The 12970-nt window shown below is 38.4% G+C and overlaps 1 protein-coding gene across 1 annotated transcript in view; it reads right to left on the reverse strand.

The window, feature by feature from the left end:
• PDE8B (phosphodiesterase 8B) overlaps positions 1–12970 on the reverse strand; it is a 493644-nt gene that overhangs the window by 77912 nt on the left and 402762 nt on the right. The gene's annotated exons all lie outside the window — the stretch shown is intronic.

Below are 12970 nucleotides of genomic sequence, written 5' to 3' on the forward strand. Positions count from 1 at the left end.
CCGTATATCCCTGAACAAAAAATAAAATGTATGCTTACCTGATGAATTTCTTTCTTTCCGGACATGGATAGTCCACAACGTCATTCCAATTACTAGTGGGATATTCACTGGGCAGCAGGAAGAGGCAAAGAACACCACGGCAAAGCTGTTAACCCTTACCCATAACCTCCAGTAATTCAGCCGAAGGGAAATGGAAAAAGAAGATAACATAAAGGTAAAGAGGTGCCTGAGGTTTAGCAAAAAATACTGTCTAATCGTAAGGGTGGGGTTTTGGGGTCCATGTCCGAAAAGAAAGAAATTTATCAGGTAAGCATAAATTTTATTTTCTTTCCTAAAACATGGAGAGTCCACAAGGTCATTCCAATTACTAGTGGGAACCGATACCCAAGCTAGAGGACACGGAATGAACAGAGAGGGAGAACAAGACAGGCAGACCTAAACAGAAGGCACCACCGCTTGAAGAACCTGTCTCCCAAAAGAGGCCTTAGCAAAAGTATGAAATTTGGAAAATTTGGAAAAAGTATGCAGAGAGGAACATGTTCCACAGAAGCTTTATTTTTGAAAGCTCAATAAAAGGAGACAGCCCTAGTGAAATGAGCTGTAATTCTCTCAGGAGGCTGCTGTCCAGCAGTCTCATAAACAAAACAAATCAAACTTCTCAACCAAAGGGAAAGAGAAGTAGAAGTGGCCTTCTGACCCTTACGCTTTCCTTAGAAACAAACAAACAGGGCAGAAGACAGGCGAAAATCCTTAGATTAGATAGAAGGATTAGGACAAAGAGAAGGACCGCCTTATTCGCATGAAAAATAAGGTAAGGCGAATCGCAACAAGCAACAAAACTTTCCAAGATAATAACTTAATATCTACAGAATGCATTGGTTTAAACGAAGCCTGCTGCAAAACTCTAAGAACTAGGTTAAGGATCAAAGGAGGAGCAACAGCTTTAAACACAAGCCTGATTCTGACCAGGGCCTGGCAAAAGGATTAAACATCTGGTACATCCGCCAGGCGCTTATGTAAAAGAATAGATAATGCAGAAATCTGACATTTTAGAGAACTGACTGACAACCCTTTCTCCAGTCCTTCCTGGAGAAAAGACAAAAATTCTAGGAATCCTGACCCTACTCCAAGAGAAGCTCTTCGATTCACACCAACATAGGTATTTGCGCCATACCTTGTGGTAAATTTTACGGGTAACAGGCTTGCAAGCCTAAAGCATAGTATCAATAACTGACTCAGAAAACCCACGCTTAGCTAGAACTAAACTTCAAGCTCCATGCAGTCAGCTTCAGAGAAACTAGATTTGGATGGAGGAAAGGACCCTGAGTTAGAAGGTCCTTCCTCAGAGGTAACCTCCAGGGAGGAAGAGATGACATCTTCACTAGGTCTGCAAACCAGATCCTGCAAGACCATGCAGGAGCTTTTAGAATTACAGACGCTCTCTCCTGTTTGATACGAGCAATGACTCATGGAAGGAGCGCAAATGGAGGAAACAGGTATGCTAGACCAAAATCCCAATAAACCACCAAAGCATCTATCAGGGCGGCCTGAGGAACTCTTGACCTTGAACCGTACCTTGGAAGCTTAGCGTTCTGACAAGACGCCATCATATCCAACTCAGGCACCCTCTACTTGAGGGTTAACCTGGAGAACACCTCCGGATGGAGAGCCCACTCCCTGGGATGAAAGGTCTGTTTGCTCAGAAAATCCGCTTCCTAGTTGTCCACCCCTGGAATGTGGATAGCAGATAGAAGACAATTGTGAGCTTCCGCCCACTGAATAATCCGAGGTACCTCCTTCATTACCAAGGAACTCCGAGTTCCTCCCTGGTGGTTGATGTAAGCCACTGAGATGATGTTGTCCGACTGGAATCTGATAAACCAGGCTAAGGACAACTGAGGCCAAGCAATCGAGGCATTGAAGATCGCTCTCAACTCCAAGATGTTTATGGGGAGAGAAGACTCCTCCCAAGTCCATAGGCCCTGTGTCTTTAACGAGTCCCAGACTGCTCTTCAGCCTAGCAGGCTGGTGTCCATGGTCACAATAACCCAGGAGGATCTCCGGAAGCATGTGCCCTGAGACAGATGATCCTGAGAAATCCACCATGAGAGAGAGTCTTTTGTCAACTGGTCCAGAACTATCCACTGAGACAGATCCGAATTGTCTTCGTTCCATTATCTGAGCATGCATAATTGCAGAGCTCTCAAATGGAATAGAGCAAAGGGAATGATGTCCATGAAAGCGACCATCAGACCAATTACCTCCATGCATTGAGCCACCGATGGCCGAACAGTAGACTGTAGAGAAGAAGTTTACTTCTTCAGAATCAGTCAAATGATTTATTCTGTCAGAATCTGAGATTTCCCTCTCAGAAGCTACCGAGGTATCCTTCTCATCAGAATCATGGGGGAGGTCAACCTTCGCAGCAGCAGATGAAATAAACACCTTATTATCAGAAATATGCTTTGATTTACTCTTGCGCTTCCCCATCATGGGAAAAGCAGATAAAGCCGCAGGCACAGCAGAAGATATCTGTGCAGCAAAATCTACAGGCAAATATACGCCTCCAGGAGGCTGAAAGGAACCGCAGGGCACTGTATGTGATGTCATTGAGGCTTGGGATGTTTGAGAGAAAGCTGTGTGGCATAACTTGAACAGCATTATCCGGGGGGACAATATGCTCAGAAGGCAATAATGTATCTTTACACTCTAGCGTTCTAGCCAAACATGAAGAACAAAATTGCATAGGCAAAACAATTTGGACCTCTAGACACAATAAACATATATCAATAGAAACAGACTCCTGTTCCATGTCCATAGCTGAAAGAATTCCCAAAAATGAAAGGAATGACAAATACTTTGAAAATGACACTGTCACTTTAACAAAAAAATGTTTATTCCCTCAGAGCATACATGCGCTCAGATAAATCCCCTAAAACAAGAGAAACAAAATAAGTGCCTCTACACCTCAGACAGTTTGAGGTGCCCTACCTGAACCTTCAAAGTATCCCAAATTTTAGACTGTTATGAAACTGTCCTGCCGATCGTCAAGCGAGCCGTTACAGAAGAAGCTGACACAGTAATGACGCCGCTCTGCTCAGCTCCAGCGGATGAGCGGGAAGTCACATGACCTGCATAAAATGAGACTGCGTAGCAAGTCAAAAGCATGCATTTCTTAGAAAACTGCTGTGTAAGACCGGAGATGTAAATGTTGAGCCCAACACCTGCAAATCCCCAAATAAAAAATAAAGAATAACATAAGTCCCAACACCAGAACTTAAAAGTATATGTTATCAGCCACAGAGTAAATGTCCCATAAACAGTAAGGGAAGATTAACCCCTTAGACGCCAGACATACAGTAAGATAAGTGCCTGCACACTGCCTAAGTAAATCCTGTATAAAGGATTAAACATGTCCCAAAGAAATACTGCAGAAAAAATCTTCTCAAGTGCAAGTCTCCAAGACCTAGAAGGCAAAAGCACTTACCTGTAAATCCAGCTGTCAGACAGGAAGACAGCTTACAAGGCGTGAAAGGACACATACTCCTTACAGAGACCTGTAGAAAAAGAAAGAACAGAGTAACCAACTCTGGCTTTCTATAACTAGGGCAGCAAAAATGTTAGAAAACAAAGCAAGGACCACCTCACCACTTTCTAACTGCTTAAAAGCCACCACTACTCTTACTCAAGAGATTGACGTGGACACAGCTAAACCCAAATGCTTGCAGGGAAAAGTACCCAAAAAAGGAATAAAATCTTCAGACACCGAACTTTACATCCTCCATTGACAGAGGCAAAGAGAATGACTGGAGGTTATGGGTAAGGGAAGTTACACTTAACAACTTTGCTGGGGTGCTCTTTGCCTCCTCCTGCTGGCCAGGAGTGAATATCCCACTAGTAATTGGAATGACGTTGTGCACTCTCCATGTCTTAGGAAAGAAATATAGATATATATGATTGTCAGGACTATGCCCTGCAGTCTGGTAAAAGGTGAGCTTGTCCTGTTATGATTGGGAATTAACCTGGGTCACTTGGGTCACCTGGTTCACAGACTAAAGTTCTAGCTGCAAGACATTTTGGACTTTGGCTGTTTAAAAATCTAACTAATGTTTAGCCTCTTGATTCACCGACTGTCCTGTACACACCTGTTCCCTCAGGTGCACTTTGTTAGGCAATTAGTCCCCTTTAAAAGGCTTCATCTCCTTTTACTCAGTGTTCTGGCATTGTGGTTTTGTCTTCTTGCTGCTGGCTCTGTAACTGTTTGTATCTGGTGTTCTGATTTCCCTATTGCTAATCTGGGATTGTTTTGGATTCTGGTGCTTGGATTGTACCTTGTACCACCACTGCCTGATTGTTACCAACCTATTACCTGACCTTGACTAAGCTTCTGTGGATCGTGATTTTGTTCCTGTTGTCCTTTATGGTTTTGACTCTGGCCTGTTTGACTTGCTTCAGCCTGCTGTAAGTTATCGTGTATTGCTTTCCAGAGTTTCAGACTGCCTCAGTGTAAATCTAGTTTGCTGTTATCTGTATAGATCAGAGAGATTTCTGCCTGCACAGTTCTAAAGATGTAAGCAAATCTAGCTCTGCTGTTACCTGTATAGATCAGTGAGATTTCTGCCTGTAGTGCTCAAAAGATATAAGCTTGTCTAGCTCTGGTGTTACCTGTGTACTGTGTCCTGAGATTCCTGCCTCTGCCAACCTATCGCAGTACCTGTCTCTGCCACAGTACTTCTCTACCCAGCCCCTGCGTTATCTGTCTCTACCAAGTTCCAGTAGTATCTACTTATCAACTTTACTTAATATTAGTTATGTTATAAATAAAGGTTATAAACTGTTTTTATATGGGGCTTCTGGCAGGTTGGAAACAAGGCCAAAGTCTAAACAGGCCATGTTTCTTCCTTCTATCACATTCCTGACTGTAACATCTATTAAAGGGACATTAAACACTAAGGGCTAGACTACAAGTGGAGCACAAAATATCGCTTTCGGAAAAGCGATATTTGCACTCCACTGAGAAATACCAGCGCACGCAAATGTGTGCTGGTATTACAACTTAGCCGCAATTTTATAGTGGCTAATTGCTACTGCGAGTTTGCAGTAGTAATAACCAGCCACTTGTAATGGCTGTTTTTTTATTGCGCGCCTGCAAACGGGATAAATTAGCGCTCCACTTATAATCTAGCCCTAAATACATGTTGTAGTAAAAAATAAATGAATATAATAAACAATATATATATATTTTTTTTTATGGCTCGATTCTCTAAAGCTATCTGCTCAGATGAGATTATCTAAAATGATCCTCAAGCACTATAAGATACTCACAAGATTCTATAAATGCACATTTTGCTACATTTTATATTTGTGGCAGTGAAGGAGAGACTAGCACAGTACAATATAGCACTATGTGGCATGAAAGTTTTGCTGCATGTAGACTTTGTGTTATATTTTTAGACTTAAGATTTGTTTTTCCTTTTTATTAAGATCTGAGATATATATACACATACATACATACACACACACACACTGTATATTTTATTTATATATATATATATATATATATATATATATATATATATATATATATATATATATATATATAAAACAAAATGTATCACACCAAAAATGTATTAAATACCTATGTGGTAAAATATCAGCCTTCACAATTCCTATATATATATATATATATATATATATAGTACACACACACAATCATAATATTATATTGCTTGCTATATTACTTGCAGCCAGCAGGTGGCGGTGGTGCATAAAATTCAAGAATTACACACGTGAAGATTTCTAAAATGGAAAATGTTTATACTACATTTGTTATGTATATTATTATGTATATTAGTGAAAATATAATTATATATTCAGTTGGCCCCTACTCCGTGTGGTTACTGTATTTTGTGGTGTGTCATTAGGTCTCTTTGTGTCTTCTCATTCTCTTTCTTGGAGCAGTCTCTTCCGGTATTCAATGGAACAAAAAAAAAACTTAAGCCCTGCTGCAGGCAAGTGCTCCCCCTGCTGCCCGCCCATAGAAATGGCCCAATTCGCACACTGAAAATTGTGCGATTAGCAAAGGCATAGGCTCTGTTATGGGCGGAGCAGCAGGCACATAGAAAAAAATGTGCAAAGGGCTATGGCAGGCTATACCTCTCCACCGCACGTGCGGTAGAGAGGTATAGAGGTATATAAAAGGATTTTTTTTTATTAAACTGGACAGTAGACTGGATCCTTTTTTGGCTAAATAAATATAATTTTCCAATAGGGGGCTATTGGAGAAATTATATTTTTTCAGCCAAAAAAAAGTCTTTCTTTTTTTCTGTTTTTTCCCAGGGTGTTCAGGTGTGGCTGTGCTCATATGGAGGAGCCTCCACTGCACTACGCATGCATACAAGGCTTGTTTTGTGACCTCCCTGATAAAGGATGTGTCCATACAGTGATAGCGGCACATCAGCCTGCCAGGAAAAGTCCCGGTATCCCAGCGGGCCAATCCTGCACTGTTAGATTCTCCATTCCAAAGACCTTCATTACTTGGAGGGGAGCTTTCATCTGTTTGATATGTCCAGGCTCTGTCTTTTATCTTTCAAAATTCACTTACAACTTGATTACGAGTTATGCCCGCTATAGGGAAATTAAAGGGACAGTCTAGGCCAAAATAAGCTTTCATGATTCAGATAGAGCATGTAATTTTAAACAATTTTCCAATTTAATTTTATCACCAATTTTGCTTTGTGCTCTTGGTATTCTTAGTTGAAAGCTTAACCTAGGATGTTCATATGCTAATTTATTAGACCTTGAAGCCCACCTCTTTTCAGATTGCATTTTAACAGTTTTTCACCACTAGAGGGTGTTAGTTCACGTATTTCATATAGATAACACTGTGCACGTGAAGTTATCTGGGAGCAGGCACTGATTGGCCAGACTGCAAGTCTGTCAAAAGAACTGAAAAAAGGGGCAGTTTGCAGAGGCTTAGATACAAGATAATCACAGAAGTTAAAAGTATATTATTATAACTTTGTTGGTTATGCAAAACTGGGGGATGGTTAATAAAGGGATTATCTTTTAAAAGTCAGAAAAAACCTAACACCAGAGATCGCGGAATGAAAAGCTCCGTAACGCAGCCTCATTGATGTCTATGGGGAAAAAAAGTAATGTTTAAACCTAACACCCTAACATAAACCCCACGTCTAAACACCCCTATTCTGCTGCTCCAGACATCGCCGCCACCTACATAATGTTATTAACCCCTAATCTGCCGCTCCCGATATCACCGCCACTATACTAAAGTTATTAACCCCTATTCCCCTGCACCACAACATTGCCCACACTATAATAAATCTATTAACCCCTATTCTGCTGCTCCCCCGACATCGTCGCAACTAAATAAAGCTATTAACCCCAAAACCTCTGGCCTCCCACATCACTACCACTAAATAAATCTATTAACCCCTAAACCGCCAGCCCCCCACATCACAACAACCTAACCCTAACGTAACCCTAATCCCCTAACTTTAACATAATTAAAATAGAGGTAAATTAAAGTTACAATTATTAACTAAATAATACCTATTTAACACTAAATGCATACCTGTGAAATAAAACCTAAGCTAGCTACAATATAACTAATAGTTATATTGTAGCTAGCTTAGGTTTTATTTTTATTTCACAGGTAAGTTTGTATTTATTTTAACTAGGTAGACTAGTTAGTAAATAGTTATTAACTATTTACTAAATACCTAGTTAAAATAAATACAAACTTATCTGTGAAATAAAAACCTAAGCTGCCTTACACTAAAAACTACCATTACAAAAAAAATAAAAAACACTAACATTTACAAAAAATAAAAAAAACTACCATTACAAAAAATAACAACTAAATTATCCAAAATAATAAAAACATTTTTTATTCTAATGCCCTTTTAAAAAAAATAAAAAACTCACCCACCCAAAAAAGCCTAATCTAAAATAAACTACCAAGGGCCTTTTTGTGTGCCCTTAAAAGGGCCTTTTGTAGGGCATTGCCCTAAAGTTAACAGCACTTTTGCTACAAAACAAAACAAACACCCCCTAACAGTATACAAACCCCCACCCCCCAACCCACAAAGTAAAAATAAAGTAAAACCAAATCTACCCATTGCCCTGAAAAGGGCATTTGTATAGGCATTGCTCTTAAAAGGGCATTTAGCTCTTTTGCTGCCCAAGCCCTAATCTAAAAATAAAAACCCACCCCTAAACGGAAAAAAAACATTACACAAAATAACAAACGAATTATCAAAAATAATAAAAATGATTCCTATTCTAATACCCATTTAGGAAAACCCAACCCAAAATAAAAAACCTACGGCTAGATTACGAGTTGTGTGGTAGGGTCAAAAAGCAGCGTTGGCCGGTCCCAACGCTGCTTTTTAAAGCCCGCTGGTATTACGAGTCCTGCAGGTACAGGTGTACCACTCACTTTTTTAGCCAGACTCGGAAATACTGCAAATCCACTTACGTCAATTGCGTATCCTCTTTTTTCAATGGGACTTGCATAGCGCCGTTATTACGAGTCTGCAAAAAAAGTGAGTGGTAGAGCCTCTCCTGTCAAGCCTGGTACCGCATTTTAAAGTCAGTAGTTAAGAGTCTACAACGCCGTAGCATAAAACTCTTAACTAAAGTGCTAAAAAGTACACTAACACCCATAAACTACATATTAACCCCTAAACCGAGGCCCCCCCACATCGTAAACACTAAAATAAAAATTTTAACCCCTAATCTGCCGAACCAGACATCGCCGCCACTATAATAAATATATTAACCCCTAAACCGTCGCACTCCCGCATTGCAAACACTATTTAAATATTATTAACCCCTAATCTGCCGGCCCTAACATCGCCGACACTTACCTACATTTATTAACAACATAGCCACTTTGATGGAAAGGATTGCAAGCTGCACAAAAGATGGATAATTAAAAAAATAACAATTTATTGGTTACAATTTAAAAATATTTAGCACACATCATAGTAGTTCACCCAAGCACACAGGAGAGGCTGCTCTCCGACGCGTTTCCTGCTACAAAAAGCACTTCATCAGGGATAGCAGCTGATTCCCTGTACTGCCATTTATACCGGTAAAAGCAATTTAACCCCTTCGGCACCTTAACACATTTTTATTTATCACAGCAACATGTGATGTGTTATGGGTAGGTGAATATCAATTTATTTTTAGTGTCAGAAGGGCCACATTATTACCGGACTAAATGGCTTATATTTATACTCTATTTAAGAACATAGGTAATAGAAATAACAAAAAATAAAGAATAAAAACAATGTTGTACTATTCTAGATGTTAGATAAAGAGAAAAGTTGGCATAATTCAATTATAGGGTAAACTTATTATATAAAAAGATGAATATTTATATACCATGAGAAAGAAATTCAGCAACCTAGATGCAGAATGTTATTAGTTGCATTTTATTTTTTATATTTATTATTATTATTATTTTGTCCTATTTAATGCAAATATAACAAAATAACAAAGTTTTTATGTGTCTTGTTATACATATATTTATATATTGGCTTCCTGCATATATTAACTGTAAGGTTCTGTATGCCCTACTAGTTACATATAAGGTTACATAATACTAAGTTAAAAGTAACATCAGATATACTAACAAATATTTCTACCCTTCACAGTCTAGAGGTGATAATATAGAATTGTTCCATACAATTGTTGAACAGGAACTGACTAAACTCTATGACTGTGAAAGAGAGAAACATCAAAAAACAAGAAGGGCTAACAATCTATCAGGAACAGAGTGGAGGGCTCTACAAGATTTAAAATTAAACAAAAATTTGGTCATTACCAATTCAGATAAGGGTGGGTCAATAGTAGTCCAAGATAGGATCTCCTATGAAATAGAGGCCCTAAATCAATTAAATGATAATGACACCTACAAACTACTCACGTTCAATCCCACCATAAAATTTGTCAAAGAATTAGAGACTATTCTAGAGGAGGGGACCAGATTAGGCATTCTAAATGAAAAAACTGCAGAGGCATTGCTAGTAAAATTTCCTGTTATCTCTACCTTTAAACACTTACCAAAAATTCATAAGAATCCCTCTAAGCCACCAGGCAGACCCATCATTTCCACAATTGGTACACTAGGTGAAAAATTAGGGGCATGGGTAGATGAATTTCTGCAGCCCATTGTAACAAACATGCCAGGCTATTTACGCGACACAAAACATTTACTTAGAAAATTAGAAGGCCTAAAATTAAATGATTCATGTCTTTTTCTCACCATAGACGTGGTTTCATTGTATTCCTGTATTCCACACAGACAAGGCTTACTAGCCTTGGAAGAAACACTAAAGTTTTATACAAACTTTGATATCATTTTCATTAGCTATTTGGTTGATGTTGTTGGCTATCTATTAACCCATAATTATTTTGTTTTTGAAGGCAAAATGTACTTACAGCATAGGGGTACAGCTATGGGGGCGAAATTCGCCCCCTCATATGCTAACATATACCTTAGTTACTTTGAATTGTTCAAGATTTTTGGTGACCTTAATAACTTTAAGGACAACATAAAATTCTATACTAGATTTATCGATGACGTGTTGATAGTCTGGGAAGGGGATGTGTCACTAATTGATCAATTTGTGGAAACATTAAACGATAATAGCATGAATCTCAAATTTACCTATAGTTGGAGTAAAGAAAGCATCAGCTTTCTTGATCTAACGATTAAAATAGAGGAAGAGGGTCAAACAGTAGCTATGGAGGCATACAGAAAGAAAATAGCTGGAAACACCATCTTAAGAGCTGAGTCTAACCATCCTAAACATTTAAAAATGGCCATCCCTAAAGGCCAATTCATGAGGTTACGCAGGAATTGTAGCGATATTAGAGATTATGACAAACATGCAAATCTTTTAAAAGCACGTCTAGCGAAGAGAGGATATAACAAGAATCTCTTAATTACCACACAGGAGAATGTAAGGCTAATGGATAGGAATGAATTACTCCAGGACAAACATAAATCTAGAACTAAGAACTCTGAGGAGACTATTGTATTCTCTACACAATATAGCCAACAATATAACAAAATATGTAACATAGTCAAAAGATATCTTCCCATTTTGGAGAAAGAACCTACACTAACTAATATTTCAACTAATGGGGTCAAATTTGTCTCTAGGCGGGCTAAGACGTTGAGTCAATATGTAAATAGGAACTTCTCAGAATCAGGTATACTATCTATGCCTAGGACAGAAAGTTGGCTGAGACCTGAGAATGGGACCTTTAAGTGTGGAGTTAAACCTTGCAAGTCTTGTCAATATGTGAAACCAGGCGATTTTTTTGTGTCCCACACTACTAAATGTGAATTTCGAATTTACAGACATTTTACTTGCCAGTCTGACTATGTGGTCTACTTGATCTCCTGCAAATTGTGTGGCTGTCAGTACACAGGAAGAACTATAAGACCCATAAAGGATCGTATACGAGAACATCTCCTGTCTCTGGAAGCTTTAGACCCTAAAACACCGGTGGCCAGGCATTTTGCGAGACATCGAGTAGGCCATTCATATACTAAAGCTATGCTTGCACAAATTCTGTCATATTTTCAATTCCAAGTAATAGATAGGATTCCCAAACTTAATACAGGAGGGGATAGGCTAGCTAAATTAAATAAAAAAGAAGCCTTCTGGATCTTTAAATTAGAAACTGGCAACCCTAAAGGAATGAATAAAATTTGGGACCTTAAACTATACACAGATATATAGATATAATTATGTTGAACCAGGTTTTCAATAACTATCCTTTAACTTAGTATTATGTAACCTTATATGTAACTAGTAGGGCATACAGAACCTTACAGTTAATATATGCAGGAAGCCAATATATAAATATATGTATAACAAGACACATAAAAACTTTGTTATTTTGTTATATTTGCATTAAATAGGACAAAATAATAATAATAATAAATATAAAAAATAAAATGCAACTAATAACAGACTGCATCTAGGTTGCTGAATTTCTTTCTCATGGTATATAAATATTCATCTTTTTATATAATAAGTTTACCCTATAATTGAATTATGCCAACTTTTCTCTTTATCTAACATCTAGAATAGTACAACATTGTTTTTATTCTTTATTTTTTGTTATTTCTATTACCTATGTTCTTAAATAGAGTATAAATATAAGCCATTTAGTCCGGTAATAATGTGGCCCTTCTGACACTAAAAATAAATTGATATTCACCTACCCATAACACATCACATGTTGCTGTGATAAATAAAAATGTGTTAAGGTGCCGAAGGGGTTAAATTGCATTTACCGGTATAAATGGCAGTACAGGGAATCAGCTGCTATCCCTGATGAAGTGCTTTTTGTAGCAGGAAACGCGTCGGAGAGCAGCCTCTCCTGTGTGCTTGGGTGAACTACTATGATGTGTGCTAAATATTTTTAAATTGTAACCAATAAATTGTTATTTTTTTAATTATCCATCTTTTGTGCAGCTTGCAATCCTTTCCATCAAAGTGGCTATGTTGTTCGTTATTTCAGCGTTGGGAAATCGCTGTACTGAAAGGATTGTGCATCCAGCCTAGTCTCTGAGGTGATAGTGCAAGTGTTAGTGCTGCTGGTAAACGTGCAATCAATCGAGCTGAACACCAGGTGCGTACAGCGTTCCTAAACACAAGGAGAGTAACAGAGCTTGCCAGTATCACGCTTCCCCTCCCTGCATTGAGTAGGACCGACAGGACGAACAGTCTGAAGTTATAAGGTATTGTCCGGTGTGGGAGTAAAGTGTTTGAACTGTATGAAGAGCAAATTTGAGCTTTGTGGAAAAGACAAAAAGGAAACTCTTGTCATAGACTGTACCTGTGAATTAACATAACAGTGAAGTTATACCGGTTGTTTCATATGCTCTGTTTGTTCACTTACATCTTGAAAATCTTTTCTA

Source organism: Bombina bombina, chromosome 2, assembly GCF_027579735.1.
Source record: "Bombina bombina isolate aBomBom1 chromosome 2, aBomBom1.pri, whole genome shotgun sequence".
NCBI lineage: Eukaryota > Metazoa > Chordata > Amphibia > Anura > Bombinatoridae > Bombina > Bombina bombina.